The 20,472-nt window shown below is 40.3% G+C and overlaps 1 pseudogene; it reads left to right on the forward strand.

The window, feature by feature from the left end:
• The first annotated feature begins 3,944 nt into the window (after positions 1 to 3,944).
• Positions 3,945 to 19,801, forward strand: LOC139710719 (retinol dehydrogenase 12-like; annotated as a pseudogene).
• Positions 19,802 to 20,472: the final 671 nt, after the last annotated feature.

Raw genomic sequence — 20,472 nt, forward strand, 5'->3', positions numbered from 1 at the left:
AACTTCCCCAATATAGTAGAGCAGATAAGCCGAAGAATTGAGCAAAATTTGACTAAAGCATGAAACTTTCACCATTGTTAGTACATGCTATAAGATTAATGTTAAGATCGGGAGGTAAGTCTGAATTGACCTCTGATGACCTCTAGAGGTCAATGACCTCAAAATCTAAGAAAATTGATATTTTGCGTCATTGGTTAATGATAAACACAGTAATGATGTACTAAAACTTAATTTTTGTCACAGTGAAATTGTCTTTATGTTCCGCAGAGCCCTGACAGGTTTCTACCTTTGACCTCTGATGACCTCCAGACGTCAATGACCTCAAAATGTCAGAAAATTGATATTTTGCATCATTGGTTAATGATAAAACACAGTAATGATGTACTAAAACTTAATTTTTGTCACAGTGATATTGTCTTTATATTCCACAGAGCCCTGACAGGTTTCTATCTTTGACCTCTGATGACCTCCAGAGGTCAACGACCTCAAAATGTCAGAAAATTGATATTTTAATGCGTCACTCATAACTGAAACACGATAATTATGTAATTATTGAATGCAACCAAAGAAGCACTTTGTTTGCCATCACCTGGTGGACTGCTCCATACTTTTCCACCACGGCGGAAAAGACTGCGCTTTGAAAAAAAAACAAACAAACAAACAAACGATGATTAGTTTAGAAACATCTAAAACTGAAGGTTTGTTTTACGCAAGCCCTATAGATATACTAGTAGTATATAAATGAATAATTCGTTTTTATTACACAGTGACACCCCAGCGCATAAATATGAGAACTCTAATTTACATTGCTTTATTTGGAAAGAACTACGATTGAAAGAAAACACATTCATGTAGTTACTGGCGCGAAAAGGTTTTGAGTCTTTTCTTGAAAAGAGGTAATGAGGTCTCCATTCTCAGTTTCAAAGGCAATGAGTTAAAAGAGAGAAGAGCCAGACTGGGTGAAAGATCTGTTGCCCCATGAATGATGGTTGCTGGGAACTCGAAGGGTATGAGCAGGGGATGATAAACCAAGCATTCAGTAAACTGTCTTCCGTAGGAGAGCGATGCTTGCGCGACAAATTTAACAACTTACTTAAATCTCACTTCTCTGGAAAAAGTGGAAATGTGATTATATGTACATATATATATATATATATATATATATATATATATATATAACATACATTATCCAATATATATATGATACATATATATATATATATAATGTGAGAGATAGTTCCCTGGGTCCCGAACGTGCGCGGTGCCGCATTGTTGGCTGCATAATAATAATATTGAAAGAAATTGGACTGAGGCGGGACGTTGCTCTCGATCTTAGTCTCCCTTTTATTTGTCAAGCTTTCTATATATATATATATATATATATATGTACATATATATATATATATATATAATATTATATTCATAAAATTATACTTGTGTAAAATTACATCCCATCACATAATTAATTGGATCCGATATCCCATACTGTAGTCACATTCAGTTCTTCAGAGAAGTGCTATACTATGAGTGTCTGCAGTAAATCATCCTACTTCTATCAACTCAACAGCCATATCCTGCAGCACGTTCACGACATCCGTTACCTAGGAGTCACTATCTCTGACGACCTGAAGTGGGAGAAGCATGTCGCAAAGACCACGCAAAAGGCGAATTGGGTTCTATCCCTCCTTCGGAGAAACCTCTACTTCTGCCCTGTCAACGTTAAAGGACAAGTTCACCTTCATAAACATAAGGATTGAGAGAATGAAGCAATATTAGTAGAACATATCATTGAAAGTTTGAGGAAAATCAGACAATCCGTTCAAAAGTTATGAATTTTTGAAGTTATTGTGCAGTACCCGCTGGATGAGAAGACTACTGCAGTGTATGAATAACTTAGATGTCACATGCGTACAACAATATAAGGAAAATATAAAGAGAATTTCACAAAATTCCATCTTTTGAAAAACGTACACATTCCCCTGACTCCTTACCGACAAATGTTATGGGTAATATTATTCCCCCTACCTTTAGAAAGAGGCAAGTCAAGTGCTCTTTTATTATGCGAAAAAAGTGAAAATATGTTGAATTTTCTTTTACATTTTCTTTATACTGTTGTACGCATATGACTCACAAGCTGTAGTAGTCTCCTCATCCAGCGGTTCCAACACAAAAATTAAAAAAATTCATAACTTTTGCATCGATTGTCCAATTTTCCTCAAACTTTCACTGATGTGTTCTACTAATATTGTTGCATTTTCTCAATCCTTATGTTTATGAAGGTGAACTTGTCCTTTAAGCGAACTGCCTATACTTCACTCGTTAGATCACTCCTTGAGTACGGTGCCACTGCCTGGGACCCATATCTACAAAAGGACATAAACAGACTTGAAAGTGTCCAACGAAGAGCTGTCCGATTCATAACAGGGGATTACGTGTCCAGAGATGACGGCTTTATCACAAACAAGCTGGCTGAACTTCGTCTCCCAAGCCTGAAGGAAAGAAGAAGGAATCTCAAGCTCACCCTCTTCTTCAAAGTGGTCGGGGGGCTGGTGCCAGCTCTCCCAATTCAAACCTTTGCTCAACCTAAAAAACTTAGACGACGTATCCGTGTTAAGCAATTCACAAACTGCGATACTGTAAATATCTTAGACAGACAAGTGACAAAAAAATAACAGTAAGTGCTTTTAATCAAATAAGAGCACAAACAGAACAATTCAGAAACTCATTCTTCCCGTCTACTGTCATCGAGTGGAACCACCTGAGTGACGCCACTATTAATTCGCCATTAATCGCCTCATTCAAAAAGGCCATTGATAGAATTTTCTAATCACCCCTGCGCCCTCTCATCCGATGCGTTATGCCCAGTAGGGCCCTGCATCGTAAACATCCAGATCCAGATCCAGACATGTAGCCGAGTATAATCTTGTGATTGTGTGTGTGTGTGTGTGTGTTTGTGTGTGTGTGTTTGTGTGTGTGTGGGTGTGTGTCGTCAGTTTGGTGTCAGAAACTGTGTTCATTGCAATGGTCGAGGAAGGTATAGAGGAACTACCACATTGTTTCCATGAACAAGTGCAGTCCCAGACCAGTATCACATAGTTCTTTTTTATTATATAGCTGTGTCCAGTTCCTAAAGTGAATGTATTATCATTGTTCCCGTTCCTCAGCCTGAAAAAAAATCTGAATTATTCGATCAGTGGTATGCCAAATTCTCTATAGAGACTAAAGTTGTTAGAATCAACATAAAATAAATAAAATATCATACCTGAAGTATATTACAAACCTGGAAAACATGGGCCATAGAATGCGTTTCTGATGTCTTATTTTTAAAGGCACAGTTTACCATGGGGAGCAGTGTTTTAAAAAGTTCGAGTTATCACGTTAGATCCATATGTGTAGGTCAGTTGTATCACAAAACATCCTACCATATTCAAACTTCGCTATTAAACCTATAATATAAGGATACATCAATGTTTTTCTTATTAAACCATAACTGTTGACGAGCTATTCCAGAAACAACTTTATTATAACTACTTTTCTATCTGTTACATATTTAATAATATCTAACATTTATTATCTTGATTAAAATTTGTGTATTGGTTGTTTCTATATCTGTAACTCACATTTAAGAACTATTTTGAAGGACTAAAGCTGGCTTTTTTTTTTCATCTACAAATGGTAAATAATACCTTTTAAGTGAATGGTTGATCAGTCACGATCACAGTGGATAAGACTTTCCGAGTTGAATAGAAGTGCAGTGATTCTGATAGCCCTCCTTGGAATGGAGAAATGGTTTTTGCTGCAACACAAGAGGCAGTATAGTCAAGGAAGGTGTCTAACGTTATTGCGTCACATCACTCTATCTAGCTTGCAACACACACAAAACAGGGGAACGCAGAGCACAATATCAGCATTAAACCTGGTTGATAATTGGATTGCATCTCATAATGGATCTTGTCAGAGACACACTTTCCTACTGCTCAGAGTTGGTTCATCAAGGCACGAACTGGTTTTTAGTCGCTCCGTTATCGGTTCGTGTCTCTGGATTTCTCGTCGCTGCGTATGGGGCATACCGGGTTTGGTTCTATGGATCGATCAGGCGCGTCAAGAGCAAGGCTCGTCTGGATGGTAAAACTGTCATCATTACAGGTAACTAGACATATCGAACTTCTGTAACAGGGCTAACATTAGGCCTACCGTCTGCACGAAGGGTAATGAAATACTATGGTGTACATCAGCGTCACTTCCGGGCTGGTTTAGGCAAGAGCTGAGAGAAACAGAGTATAGATTTTCAACTTGTGTTTCTGTCTGGTGAGATTTTTCTATTTCGAGAGAGGTATTATAGGATTGGAAGAGGTGTTCTTATCTGCAAATGAAATATATAGACACATTTTTAATCAACATTAAATGTAAGCGGGCAGAAAGGTCAAACACAGAGGAGAAAATTGAATGAGAACAGGAAATTTTTATAATGGATACAGTGATTATTTAAAGTCCTAGTCTAAAAGGGTATCTGTTATAGCTGTCCATGTATTTCTAGACAAAGAAGTCGACATAATTATGTACTTTCAAAAGTAGATGAATATTTTCATTGTAGTCCATTTCATCGTCATAATAGAGACTGCAATTAGGCATAGAGACAGAAGTACAGAGAGAATTCGGAGATAGATTGGTGTTGAGCTACTTTCCAGAGTGTCCTCGCTTTTGTCTTTGCGAAACGCTATAAAGTCACATCCCCGGTGACTTACACATAGAAACCGGTGGAAAGGTTAGAAAGAAGTTTATTTCTGTATAGGTTCTACACATTGTCACATACGATCCCCACACGTCACTCAAACAGGGTGTCTTGGGTGATGGGATATACGCAGATCCCGTCGGGTCTTTCCTTAAAAAGAACGTTTGAATAATCCCGTTACGTCAGGCCTATTCTGTCTGTCTGCAAAGCACGAACTATCGATAAAAGTCGAGGCGCTAATTCCTGTAAGAGGCTTAATTAAGGAGTTCGTTCAACCCTTCCCGCAGAAAAGGTTTGACCAGACAGGGTGGTAGATGGGACCTCCATGAACATCCCCAGGTAGTATGTGGTTCCAAATTGTGGTGTCAATAGAATTTTACTGGCCACTTTTCATCATTGTTTGTTGGAACAAACGTAAGAGAGTCTGCGCACGCTAAGACTATTACACGTACCACTAGCACTGCTACAGGCACCAGTGCCAGTGCTGCGTCTAGTAGTCTTAGCGCACACATACTTTTTCTTCGACAAACAAGGGTTTTGCCTGCAAACTAACTTTTCACCCCAAGCTGGGGTCGGTGTAGTGTAGTTTCTAGACGTTTTTATTTCGTCTTTATTTCTCCGAGTTGAAGCAAGCCGAGTGAGAGCGCATACCCAGTGATTGCGACGCCAGAATCGCAATCACTGGGTATGTGCCCTCACTCGGCTTAGCGCAATACTGCGGGCTTCCGCACAATACACAAGCTGCAACTCAGAGAAATAAAGGCGAAATAAAAACGACTAGAAATTAAGACTGTGGTCGGTGACGCTTGTCGCTATTGGGGCACTGAAAATGACAAACTTATCACAGTTTTTGCATTTATTTCATGAAGAATTCATCAAAACTGCATAAAACTATAGCCTATATGTACACGTTGCTAAAGATGTCAGCAATACAGTGGGATTCATTGTAAGTTATGATATTGTGCATGGTTACCATGGTAACCGGATGCCTACAGGTGATTGGTATCCCCCAAATGTCTCCTACTGCTGCAAACTTTGATTTTTTTTATAGATGCAATTAAAAAAAAAACTTTTTTATTAATTATTGTTTAAAAAAAAAAGTTTTCTTCTGTTGCCAAGGCAACCAGTATTATCCAATCAGGGTTCAGCTGTCAATAACTCAAAAACTACAGCCCATAATTTCAAAAAGCTCAATAAGCATGTCCTTCCTTCTGCATTGCGTACCAATTATGTGAAGAATATTATTGAAGCATTCTCAAGTTACAGAAAAATTTGTAAACAAAGGCATAATAAACGGCCATTGAAAGAAAGATATCATTTTCGAATAGTAAAATGCATGAAAAAGTTGCATCCGTCGTACTTTCAATACAAATTTGACTTCAAAGTATATAGGCAAATGTAGTTTCTAGTAATGTATGGACACAAATTTCCCTTCAAAATATAGGTGAATACAGAGCAAAGCCAATCATATTCTAATGTTAGCTCTTTTGAGTATTTACAGAGTGATGGTGTTATTCAAAACAATCCTGGAAAAGAGTAGAGGAAAGCAATAACTGTTCATGTTCGTAAAGGAAGTTTATTCAAGAATGCAGATAAATTCCTTTCTAAAGAAGGAATATACACATGCGCTGGATTATCCATCAAAGAATTAAGCATACTGGATCTGGATCTGGATCTGGATGTTTACGATGCAGGGCCCTACTGGGCATAACGCATCGGACGAGAGAGGGCGCAGGGGTGATTAGAAAGTTCTATCAATGGCCTTTTTGAATGAGGCGATTGATGGCGAGTTAATAGTGGCGTCACTCAGGTGGTTCCACTCGATGACAGTAGACGGGAAGAATGAGTTTCTGAATTGTTCTGTTTGTGCTCTTATTTGATTAAAACACTTACTGTTATTTGTCACTTGTCTGTCTAAGATATTTACAGTATCGCAGTTTGTAAATTGCTTAACACGGATACGTCGTCTAAGTTGTTTAGGTTGAGCAAAGGTTTGAATTGGGAGAGCTGGCACCAGCCCCCCGACCACTTTGAAGAAGAGGGTGAGCTTGAGATTCCTTCTTCTTTCCTTCAGGCTTGGGAGACAAAGTTCAGCCAGCTTGTTTGTGATAAAGCCGTCATCTCTGGACACGTAATCCCCTGTTATGAATCGGACAGCTCTTCGTTGGACACTTTCAAGTCTGTTTATGTCCTTTTGTAGATATGGGTCCCAGGCAGTGGCACCGTACTCAAGGAGTGATCTAACGAGTGAAGTATAGGCAGTTCGCTTAACGTTGACAGGGCGGAAGTAGAGGTTTCTCCGAAGGAGGGATAGAACCCAATTTGCCTTTTGCGTGGTCTTTGCGACATGCTTCTCCCACTTCAGGTCGTCAGAGATAGTGACTCCTAGGTAACGGATGTCGTGAACGTGCTGCAGGATATGGCTGTTGAGTTGATAGAAGTAGGATGATTTACTGCAGACACTCATAGTATAGCACTTCTCTGCATTGAAGCACATACCCCATTTATGTGCCCAAGAGACCAGGGCTGTCAGGTCGTTTTGAAGGATGAGGTGGTCTTCCTGGTTCCTGATCTGACGGTAAAGGAGACAGTCGTCTGCGAACAGCCTTATTTGCGACCTCACTGTGTCTGGTAGGTCGTTGATGTAGCAAAGGAACAATAAGGGCCCGAGTACTGTTCCCTGGGGTACACCTGAATCAACATGTGCATCGTGGGAGCTCTCTCCGTCTATGACGACTCTCATACAGCGTTTTGTTAAGAAATTTCTAAGCCATGAGTGGGTGGGGCCAGTGATTCCAATGGATGTAAGTTTATGTCGGAGATTTTCGTGGGGGACCTTATCGAAAGCCTTCGAAAGGTCCAGCACTATGATGTCTGATTGCTTCCTTTGGTCGTTTGCATGCAACAGGTCATGGAGGGCAGTGATCAACTGGGTTTCGGTGGAGTATCCAGATCTAAAACCGTGATTCAGGTTAGTTAGGATGTTGTTTTCTTCTAAATAATCAAGGAGGTGTTTGCATTAGATATGTTCCAGGAGTTTACATGTGACTGATGTTTTAGAGATGGGACGGTAGTTTGCCGACTGGTGGACATCCCCGGTCTTGAAAACTGGTGTCACGTTGGCCTGCAACCAGTCAGTAGGTAGTACCCCAGTGTCCAGGGAGAGCTGGAATATCTCACTCAAAGCTGGCGCAAGTTCGGTGGCACACTGCTTCAGGATAATGTTAGGGATGTTATCCGGTCCACAAGCTTTATGGATGTTGATGTTCTGTAATAGCTTGAGAACTCCATCAGCTGTGATCTGCAGGGGAGGGAGGGAGCAATATTTGTAGCTTTTTTCAATGCTGGGCATACGATTGGTCTGGTCCCTTGTGAACACAGATGTAAACTGCTGCAGGAGGGTGGTTGCTTTGGTCCTGCTGTCCTTCACAAGGTTTCCTTCCAGCATGAGGGGAGGAACTCCATTCCTGTCTTTCCTCTTTGCCTTGATGTAGCTCCAGAAGGGTTTGGAGTTCTTGTTGATTTCCAGTTCATCGACGATGGTGGAGGTGAGATGGTCCCTCTCAGCTCGACGGAACTCTTGTCTACACTGGCGTTGAAAGGCCTTGTAGTCGGCCCATGAGTTAGTCTTCTTGGCTCTCCTGTACAGTCGTGCCTTCCTCTTCACCATTCTTTTCAGCTTGTGGTTAAACCAGGGAAGTGACTGTCTGCTGCTGCTCGACTTGGAGGGGATCCTTTGTTCTATGATGTCTAACAGGGAGTCTCGCAGCATAGTCCATAGGTCTTGGACGTTTGTCCCTTGCCTCTTTCTTTCAATGACCATCTCAGATATGTTGGCTACGTCCTTTTTCACCTCTTCCCGTCAGCTTGAGAGTACTTGTAGATCTTTCTCCGTGGTATCTTTGCAATGGCTGGTTTCATGTCGAAGTCCGTGACCATCATGGCATGGTCGCTTATACCTGGGATGCTGTACGACGATTTCACTTGTGTTGGGTTGTTAGTGAGCACGATATCTAGGATGTTATCATATCTCGTAGCTTGGTTGTGAATCTGGACCAGTCCGTATTCCAATGAAAGGTCGATTAAAGCTTGTTGGACTTCTCTGTCTTGAGCATTGTGACGCAGGGTGAGAGCTTGCCAGTCTATATCAGGACAGTTGAAGTCACCTGCAATCACAATGGTTTTGTTTTCTTTCCCTTGAAATTTCTTGAGGGACTCGTCAAGTCGCTTGACATCTAGGAGACTGCGGTGAGGCATATAGAAGACTCCAAAATATGCCTCAGCTGATCTCGGCAGTTGGATCTTTGTCCAATTGATCTCACATTCCGTGACTGCGTTTGGGAGTTCACTGCACATAACTTCCTTTTGTACTCCTATGAAAACACCGCCTCCACAGCCATCTCTATCATTTCTGTAGATTTGGTATGAAGATGGGAACACCTCGCTATTCTTGATGGCATCTTTTCCTGGGTCCAGGCCAGGTTTGATTCCTTGGAGCCAGGATTCTGTGCCACAGATTATATCGGGTTTAACATACTGGAGCGCCGCCTTAAACTCTGCCGTCTTTCCTCTCAGGCTGCAGCAGTTCACAGTCAGGAGTCTAAGGTTACCAGTGTTTCTCAGGAAGGTTCTGCTGTTTTCTCCTTCCAGACTAGAGCCAGAGGTAGTACTTGGTCTTTCGCTGTCAGGTAATGACTCTGAAGGGGTACTCCGACGGGCCGTGGTCTCCCGGCTTGGGGCAGTCACACCACTAGTCGGACTTGGTGTAGATGTTCGCTGGCTTCTCTTTCTAAAGTTACGTTGTTTACGTGGGCTACTGGCAAAGGTGGGGCTAAAGGGCTCATTGGAGCTTAATGTGTCCAGCGAATCCTTGAGGTTGGTGAGTGGGAAATAGATGTTTGACTCTTCCAATTCATAGCTATGGAAGGTGAAGCTGTCGATGTTAGCGCTATTACACTTGTGGCAGTGCCATACAACTTCTGACTTCTCTAGGTGAGACATGTCTTGCGAAACAATGCTCTCACACGACTTGTGGTGCCAGATTGAGCAATTTGAGCAGCATACTGCAATTTGTGACCATGTTACCGGTCGTTCACAGACTCCACACGGAAAAACATTTTTCACTCTAGGACCAGGATTTGATCGGATGTCTCCGCTCAGTATCAGTAGTAGGACTACAGATCTCAGTTTACTTTGGTGTGAGTGGGTTATTTTCCATGCTGTTGACACTCTAGCACACTGGTGGAACTGCATGATGCTGAATGTAGATCTATTCCCACGGGCATGGCCTTGTAGTACATGACCATTCACGACTGACATGCAGGTGTTAGACAGAGCAGTGTTTTTCTCAAACCCACAACTACAACATGCTACATAAAAACAAACAATAAGGACTAGGGTATGAAGGAGGATGTCTGAACGCACAATGGTGTCTCTACGTGAACCCATTCTGCTTATAACCCGGTCTGGGTTCTACTCACGTTGTACCGCTACCGACGACTAACGCAGGCCGCCATGTTGGATCTCCCAGTGACAGTGTGGTCGGGGGGTGGCAAGCAGCTCAACCCAAGGAAGACTTAAAATTCCATTTTATTGCTCAACTTACGTTCCATGAAAAAAAGTAATCATTACAGTGACAAATTTCTCTTCAGATATTAACAAACAGTTGAATATAATCCGAGATTTCGTGGAAAACTGGGGTGTAAATCAGGAGCTCTCAAAAACACGTCCGTTCCCCGTCGAGCGCGCCCATACTTTTGTGTTCGTTAGCTTTTGTAAAAAAAAAAAAAAAATAAGAATAAAATGAAAGATCATGATATGTTTATTTGTATCAAAACGTGAAGTAATGAATTAATGCTTAGGAGAGAATGAGGGAAAACTCTTGGGCGTCTTTCCCCTTTTATCCAGGCTAATATTACAGTGTTGAGGTAGGTACGTTAAGATCCGATCTACAGTGGGTGATGTGCACGCAAGGCAAAAGAAACAAACCTGTCTAAATTCCAGATATTTTGGGGGGTTACCAATCACCTGTAGGCATCCGGTATGTTAATGGTAAGCATGCACAATATTATTATAACTTACAATGAATCCCACTGTATTGCTGACATCTCTAGCAACGTGTGCATTTATAGTTTTATGCAGTTTTGATGAATTCTTCACGAAATAAATGCAAAAACTGTGATAAGTTTGTCATTTTCAGTGCCCCAATAGCGACAATAACGACCCTAGTCTTAATTTCTAGCCGTTTTTATTTCGTCTTTATTTCTCTGAGTTGCAGCTTGTGTCTTGTGCAGAAGCCCGCTGTATTGCGCTAAGCCGAGTGAGGGCACACACCCAGTGATTGCGACAAAAAACGATTCTGGCGTCGCAATCTCTGGGTAAGCGCTCTCACTCGGCTTGCTTTAACTCGGAAAAATAAAGACGAAATAAAAACGTCAGAAACTACACTACACCGACCCCAGCTTGGCGTGAAAAGTTAGTTTGCAGGCAAAAACCCTTGTTTGTCGCCTAAAAAGTCTGTATGCGCTAAGACTACTATACGCACCGCTGGCATTGGCGCCTGAAGCAGTGCTAGTGGTACGTGTAGTAGTCTTAGCGTGCGCAGACTCTTTCTTGAAGAATAAGGTCTTGTCGCAACTAAAATGGCCTGTAAAATTTTATTGATACCACAATTTGGAATCACATACTACCTAGGGGTGTTCCAGAGGGTCAAGCCGACCACCCCATGCAGTCAAACCTTTTCTGCGGGGTGGGTTGAACGAAGTCACTTTGTCCGGGTCCCTGCGTCTTGACTATAATGACAGGTTACGGTACAGTAGTTCATGAGGACGTCGGCGTCGTCTTGAAGCTTGCCGCCATAGCAGGCATTGAAATTTTTTCCTCCTATTTTGTTTTCTAAACAGCCTTTCATGGTTGTATAATCGCATTCAAGTTTAGAGGCATTGAGCCGAGATTTGATGTTTTTACCAGCAATGTCCCTCTCGACCCAGGTGTATAAATGGGCACCTTATGGCAACGCTGAGGTAATTTAACGCCACAGCCCTCTGCATGGTAGAGTGGTGGCAACACTGAAGAGGCTACCCTGGATGAATAAAACATTGTAATAATAATTATAATAGTAGTAGTAGTAGTAGTAGTAATAATAATAATTATAATTATAATGATAACAATAATAGTAATTATCATTACTATTATTGTTATTGTTATCATTATTATTATTATTATTATTATTATCATCATCATCATTACCATTATTATCATTATTGCCGTTATCAGTATTACTATCATTAGTAATTAGTATTCGTTGTAATTTTGGTCTCGAATGCTGAGTGAAGAGAAACAAGTGAGTATTGCGGATCTTTTCTCGATCTTCGTTTGAAAGTATACTGGGTCACTAAATCAGCTTAACTATCTGGTTTATCTGAACAATGTGTTTGTGCATATCATCATACAAAGAGTTGGTTTACACAAATGAGATAACAAAATTTGTTGGAGCCCGTTTATGGAATCCTTTGGATGATAATATCAAAAGTAGAACTGCTCTTAATAAATTTAAAAGGATGTTAGAGTTTTTTTTTTCTTTTATTTAGGAATTATCTACATAGGTATGCTCTTTTACTCTTTACCTTATTTCATCGAGAACTATATTACCCTACCTTATTTCTTTGTATTTTCCACTTTTATTCTATCTGTATGAAGGTGTTTGTGTGAGAGAGGGAGCTTTGCTTGCATGTCTGTATGATTTTATCCGTTATTCATTGTTACATTGTATTTGTTTAATTGTAACGAGGGCCCCAATCATAAGTATCATTTTGCTTCTTATGTGACCCTTTGACATTAATTTTCTTTGCTGTATATGATATGTGATTTTATGGTCAAATAAAGTCAACTTAACCCTATAAACATAGTCACGTGTGTATGTACACCTGATGAATGTTTTCACACCTGACTAATGTTTTCCCAATAGCCTCAAAATAGCCATTTTTAGAGGCGTATGAAGAATCAAATGCAAGACATTAATGTACTATACCATAAAAGGCACAAAAGTACTTTTTCATGGTCTCAGGAGGGCCGGTGGTTTCTTTATAGCTGATTGATAGACGTATGTACCATACCCGCAACAAGAGCTTTGGCCTTAATAGGGAAAACACAGTTATAAATTGGCTTCAGGTTTCCAACGGGTTTTTTTTGTGTGTGTTTTGTTGAGATAATGAGAAACCTCTTATGAGATATGGAACGAGCGAACAATTCTTAAAGGAATTCTAAGTTGTTTTTTATGAAAATTGGTTTTGAAAGGGTTCAGATATCCAAAACAAAATGTTCCTATAAAGGTGGGACCCACAAAGGGGGACCAGCTTTTTATCAGGATCCCTTTTTTGTTTTCGAATATCTTCAATTTCAAAACCAACTCCATCAAATAAACTTTGAGTTCCTCTTAGAACTGTATGCCTTGTGATATTTAATAAAGCGATTTTCAAGTATCTCGCAAAAAGTCAAAGGCTGAATCATTACCTCAACTAAGACTATACCACCCCTTTAACATGATTAGAATTGGGAATGATTTGAATTGGATGGAGAGTCGCGAGGGTAATCTGAAACAGCTTGTCATTGTTCATTCTGGGCACTTGTCAGAACAGTCTGACCTTTCTCAGCATGATGATGTTGATTAATCCTTCTTTAGATTCCACCTCCTCCTCCTCTCATCGTTTGTCATTTTAAGGGAACTACTTAGTAGCTCACCCTTCTGCTGTAATTGTGCATCTACCGTCTCTAATGTCAACATGTTTTCCAGGCATTCATCTGTAAACACGTAAATGTGCAGCACTAACGTCCGAATTAAGCTTTATCATTATGTAATAACGTTTGTAATATCCAGCCACCTTATCGAAGCGTAATATTTTTGATGGATGCTGTTGCCAACGATCAGGCAATCATGGTATTCAATATTATGTACCGTTATCCTTCAGTCAGTCAGTGCCTTTTTCTTCCAGGCGCCAATGCTGGCATCGGACGCGAGACGGCCGTGGACCTAGCCAGCCGAGGGGCGCGGGTTATCATGGCTTGTCGCAACCCGACCAAAGCCCAAGCAGCTCTGGCAGAGGTCCGCCAGAGATCAGGAAGCGACAACGTGGTCTTCAAACAGGTGGACACGTCTGACCTCAAGTCGGTTCGAGCTTTCGCTGATCAGATCTTGAAGGAGGAGGATCGACTCGATATCCTCATCAACAATGCAGGTGATAAACACTGATGAAATCTTAGCTTGCCATTTTAACATGTTTGACGAAACATGTGTCTCGAATGAATACGTCAAATAATTATGTCTTTGACTAACAGTACTTCAATGCCCAATTTCCGTTGTTAATCGGTCCTTAAAAGAAACTGGACTTCATTTCTTAAATGAGCTTTTCCAGTGAACGTTGTGATAATATAGGTTTTCACGGTCAATTTCATACTTTTGTCATTCAAATTTATTAATGTCCATTCATATTCACACAGCGCACGTACACGAAAATATTCGGGCATTCAAATTCAGAATCCGAGCGAACAATTTCATTTATGGGCGTTCTATTTCGTTTTCGTGAAATCAAATTCACGATTGGCATTCAATTTCAAAATGCGAGCTGCGACTTTCCTGCTCGTGCATTCAAATTCATGCGATAGTCATGTGATAGTCCCAATGAACTTGTTTGGAGCGTTCAATTTCATTTTTAGGCGATCAAGTTCCTACTTCGTGCAATCAATTTAACGACATGAACGAGTAGACTTTTTAAGAAAGGAAAAAAGGCCAACACAACCAATGAAGGCTTGCATATAGTGTAATACAGGTTCTACATTGTGCTCTGTTCATGTATTCTTTGTTTTTAATCTCAATAAATTTCAAATTGTAATGTCCAATCAGCAGTGCATCCAAACAACACAACGACAATTTAATCATAAAAGACCCCGTTTACACTGCCGGGCTCGGCCGCGCTTTTGATTCAAACCTTTCAATATTTTGTCGTAGTGGCGCTCAGCTTGTAAACAAACGCAATTTGGTATTGTCTGGTTTTCAGACCCTTTGCCAAATGAATTCCGTGGCGACGAAATCGCCGTTCGGGCAAAAAAAAAAAAATTCCTTTGCAGGACAAAACCACCTTAAACTATACTAGTTTTCGACGTTGAGGGGGTTAATATCCTGAACAGCGAAATAGTACAGGCAGAGGGTTTGGAAGCCAGACTAAAATTGGCCGCGCATTTGGCCCAGTTTACGTTTACACTGAGAAAAGGCCGGGCTCGGCCGCGGCCGAGCCTCGCGAGACCACCTCCAGGGTCCCGTTGCATAAAACTTTTTTAGCAACCTTAAAAAATTCAGGTTGGGATTTGCCCAATCTGAATTTTTTAAGGTTGCTAATCTAAGAATGTAAAATCCGTTGCATAAAAACTCTGGTTGGGAGCTTCCAACCGGAATTTTGTGATTTCAACCGGAAAAAAATCCGGTTGGAGTTTTATGCAACGGGCGCCAGAGCGAGGCCAAATGCGAGGGCAATTTTGGCCTCGCATTTGGCCTTTTGCGCGTCTACATTGAAGCGTGGCTGGGCCGAGCCTCGCACTGTAAACGGGGTCTTATTTGATGATACTGCATGCTGACAACGCCCCAACACCAACCACATCATGACTATTCATCAATTTAAAGGACAAGTTCACCTTCATATACATGTGGATTGAGTGAAGGCAACAATGTTAGTAGAACACATCAGTGAAAGTTTGGGGAAAATCCCACCATCCGTTCGAAAGTTATGAATTTTTAAAATATCTGTGCAATTACTGCTGAAGGAGAAGACTACTACAGTGTATGATGTCACATGCGTACAACGATATAAGGGAAATAAAAAGAGAATTTCACAAAACATGACGTTTTGAATTAAGTGCACATTTCTTCGACTTGTTACTGACTTATGTTAGGGGTAATATTATTCCCCCTGACTTCTGAAAGAGAGAAGTCGATTGTTCTTTTATTATGTGAGAAAAGTGAGAATATCTTGAAGTTTCTTTATACTTTCTTTATATAGTTGTACTCATATGACATCACAAGCTATAGTAGTCTTCTCATCCAGCCGTGACTGAGCAGAAACTTCAAAAATGCATAACTTTTGAACGGATTGTCCGATTTTCCTCAAACTCTCACTGATGTGTTCCACTAATATTGCTGCATTCACTCAACCTACATGTCTATGAAGGTGAACTTGTCCTTTAAAGACAAACTGACACAAAATGATCTCACATAGTCCCGCAAAAGTAAACCAATAAGACAGCAATACACAATAAACAAGACGTATAAAATGTTCATGTGTCAGTTTCAATATAGTCGAAATTGTTGGGGTTTTTTTTCCTCGAAGGTGTCAACCAACCCTCCGTATTATGCTCGTCTGTAGGCCTATACAGTGCCTAATGTTTGTTTGTTTGTTTCATTTTCCATCAAAGAAGATGGCTGGGTAACCCATATTCAGCTGCAATAGCTGGTATTCCATATGGGGTCCAGTTGGACGTAAGCCTTAAACACCCTGCTCTTTGCGATGAATACATGAAGTGGGATCTTTTACGTGCATGAGTTGTGACTCTCTCACCCATGGGACCTCCATTTTATGTCCAATCCGAGGGACATGTGATGATGATGATGATGAAGTCTTGTATAGCGCCGGTATCCGCCAAGTCAGGCCAGTATATTCTTTTCCGCTAAGCGCGAGTTCAAAATTTTCTATGAACAGGTGGACCTCTATATGGCAAAAGAAATAATCATCATAAATCCCAATATATTCAAAGCCAAATGAAAAACACATGCATACACGGCCCCAAACTAACTATATTCAGGACTTCTTTTAAATTGAATGCAGTTATTTGGAACATGGTTGCCTATTCACGAATTTGAATGACCGACGAAATTCCGTCGCCAGCTTGACATGAATTTGAATGCTCTTTGATGAAATGCGTGCTCCTCTCTTAAATTTGAGTGCTCCGATAGTGAATTTGAATGTTCCGATAGTGAACTTGAATGCTCCGACAGTGAATTTGAATGCTCGGATAATGACTTCGAAAGACCGGATTTTGAATTTGATTGCTGATTCAGTGCTGCGGGCATGGAATGCGTGAAATCGAATGCTCAGAATAGGAACTTGAATGACAAAAGCATGAAATTGACCGGGAAAACTTATACATAACTTATCATCTTAAGGAACATTTAAGGAATTTTTTACTCGAATTCTTCGAACGACTATATCAAATTCAAATAAGGGCATCGATCCATTATACGCAACTTTAAAAGGGTAAAAGACCTATAAATGTAGGTGAAAAATTTAACATTCAATAATGAACCCACACAGGAATCTATAATGAGGTACAAGAATGCAGCGTGTCGCCAGAAGGCTTTGATATTGTCATGGCAACCAACCACGTGGGTCACTTCGTTCTCACCATGACACTGATGGACCTTCTAAAGAAGAGCGCCCCCAGTCGGATCATCAACGTCTCGTCAGTCGCTTACTCATTCATTTCTGACCCAGCGATCGTAGACTACAACAATAAGGCATCTGAAGGTATACGCAGCAACGTGTTTTGTTTTGTTTTGGTTTTTTTTTTTACTTTGTACACTTTTCAAAGTAATGGCAGCTGCATCGGCCTGCTGCAATAAAAAAATGTTGCAATACTCAGTAGTTGTTTCACAGCGCTTTTTATACTAACACAAAAACTGTCAAACAGACGCATATATAGACATCCTTTGCTGAAACCTGTTCTGTAGCCAATCTTTGTGTTCATAGTTATTATCAAGAACGAGTGAAATCAAGTCCATTCATATGTGGCAAATACTAGTACTGAATATGGATTTGTTGTGCACTTTCACTTTTGCTATACATCTCATGTCTTGATCAGGGCCGTATATGCTTGATTTTATGTCCACAAATTTGCTCTTACGCTGTTACGGGTTGTGTTGATAATGGTGCCATGGGTGGCATTTTATAATCTATATGGTGGTGGTTACATTCGAAATGTGTTGCAGCAGGGGCGGATCCAGGAATTCCGTAAAAGGGAGGCGCCTCAACAAATTTAAATAGGGCGTGCCCCTTTTTTCCGCTTCTTTTATTTTACCCCCCCCCCCCCCAAAAAAAAAAAAAGGGGGGGCGCGCCCGGTGCACCCCCTCTGGATCCGCCACTGTTGTAATACCCGTTTATTCGGTTTCGGTTAGCCCATAAATTATAGATTATGATGTCATTTCATCTCTGTAATAAATTATACATTATGATGTCATTTCATCTCTGTAATAAATCATAACAATAATTCGCATCCCAGCGAGAGTTTTATTATTTTAGCCAAGAGATGATATATTACAGAAAATAATAGTTACATAAATGCACGTCATTATTCTAGTCCAGTCGGTGGCCAGTTAAATTATGTAATTACGTTTCCTGACGTGACGTCACTGCAGGCAAAATGATCATTTCTATCCTCGCGATACATTGTATTGGGACATTATTGCATTATGACGAATCACAATGAACAACAACACGACATATTACATTCTTGTCTCTTTCATGAAACATTCTCAACGCAATCTGTCCACTCCTTCTAATGAATAATTCTTTCTGTCCTGTTATCCTGTACCAGGCCTCAATGTTTTCCAGCGTTATGCCAAAAGCAAATTAGCCAATTTGCATTTTGCGATAGAGTTAGCACGCCATCTAGCGGGCACCAACGTGACAGCTTACTCGCTGCATCCAGGATTCATCTATACGAATATCGTACAGAAAAGCATCAATTCGGTGGGAAAGAAAATTTTCATTTTGCCGATAATGTGGTGAGTTTTAAATTGCAAACCTTATTTTCATGGGGGGGGGGGGGAACTCATTCAGCTCCAAAACACATATGAAAGAGATATATCCTTCCCTCTGATAAATTGCAAATTTGGTGAAGTTTTTCTATATGTGTCCTAGCAATTTTCTGTACAATATCCCATTACAACCAGACAATATATACATTGTAGATATTAGCAATATCAAAGCTTGTATGTAGATGGTTCATGTGCGGTTGTGTGTGTGTGTGTGTGTGTTTGTGTGTATATACATGTACATCATAAAATCGCGGAGAGCATAAAGAAGTCTCATCAACGTACGTTTCTGTTTTGTTTTCATGACGCTTCGAGGGGAAATTTGAATTCTTCGTTTAAATTTGATTTCCCGAACTCCTGATCTCACATGGGTTTTAAAATTGTTTTATTTGAAGGTTTGATCAGTATTTCCCATCTACTGTCATTCTTAAAGTGATGAATTATCATGCTTCTACTTCAGAGTCATAAAAAGAGAAAATTATCATCACAAAAGAGATTATAGCCATATATGTCGCTCAACGACATCACCGGTAAATGTATTACAAGACGCATTCAGATCTAATTAACGATAAATGATACTACAGATAACTTCCATACCAGGACACTAAAGGATTACTTGTGCCCTGTTAATCTCTTACTTTCCTAGATGAAATAAGTGATGGATGTGCTGACTGTAAAATTTCGCAGTGGGTTTTTCTTTACTCCGTTGTGTTTCCACACTCTAGAAAAAAAAATGAAATCGTAAATTGATATTGTCACCCCTAAATTTTTTTTGTGTGTAAATGTTAAACACTTTACATCAACACTCAAAATGTTTGATTTACCATTTCTGAAATGGCAGCTCAACATTTTGAGTGTTAAATCTAATTTAACTAAAGGGTTGAGGTGTGACTGCAATTAGAATGTGGATTTATCTTTGCTTTTTTAGAGTGCACTGCATTCGCATTTGCTCTCGTTGTGCTGATATGTGCAATTATCTCTGATATTTGTCGTATTGCTGGCAGGTTGTTTCGTACTGAGTGAGAAGGACGGAGCCCAAACAACAATCTACTGTGCGATTGACGAATCGGTCACACAACATAGCGGTGGATATTTCGCAAACTGTCAGCTGGCCAAGGAGTCTAAGTTGGCCAAGGACATGACGCTCTCCAAACAACTCTGGGATGTCAGCTGCGAAGCGACTGGCATCGACCCTAACAAACTCTCGGCATGAAATTTGTTTCTTCGTGGGGGAAAACGGAACCTCGAGACATTATTGAATTGTTTCATGATAAATATCAATTATGTTTGAATAAGTATACCTACTGCATCAGTTAATATGGGAAATTGTCTTTACTGTCGGATGTAGGGTGGTGTATATTGCATTACTACATTTTTATGAAAATGCATGGTTTGGAAGGTCTCGCTTACTGCGGCAGCCGTTTAGGGTATGTTAACCTGTTATTTGTTCATGGTATGCTGGTACACTACTTTACTACTCGTTACTAATTAAAATCATCATCAGTTGATAAGCACCCCTCTTGATTACCCTTCAGCTGAAGAAGTCAGAAAAAAAGATGGTATAATGAGAATAATAGTCAAACCAGACAGCAATTAATTAGATTGGCTTTGACGGTGAGAACGTACAGTGCACTACTGATGACTGGTTAAGTTCACTCCATGGATCGGTGTTTCTGGTTTATCTCTTTTTTTTTCTATCAGGGAGGTATTTTTTTTCTATTAGGGAGATGGAAAGAGATTCCCTCTGCCTCCCTGGTTTGACTGAGCACGTGGTTTTTCTCTGCATTAGTTCAGCATGCCTAAAAACGAAGATTACAGGCCACCAGCAGCGTTAAAAAAAAAAGTTGACATTGCGTACAGATTTGTGGCAGACAGCAATTAATA

Source organism: Diadema antillarum, unplaced genomic scaffold (assembly GCF_040938485.1).
Source record: "Diadema antillarum isolate AM-2024a unplaced genomic scaffold, OU_Dant_1.0 seq00001558_RagTag, whole genome shotgun sequence".
NCBI classification, from domain to species: domain Eukaryota; kingdom Metazoa; phylum Echinodermata; class Echinoidea; order Diadematoida; family Diadematidae; genus Diadema; species Diadema antillarum.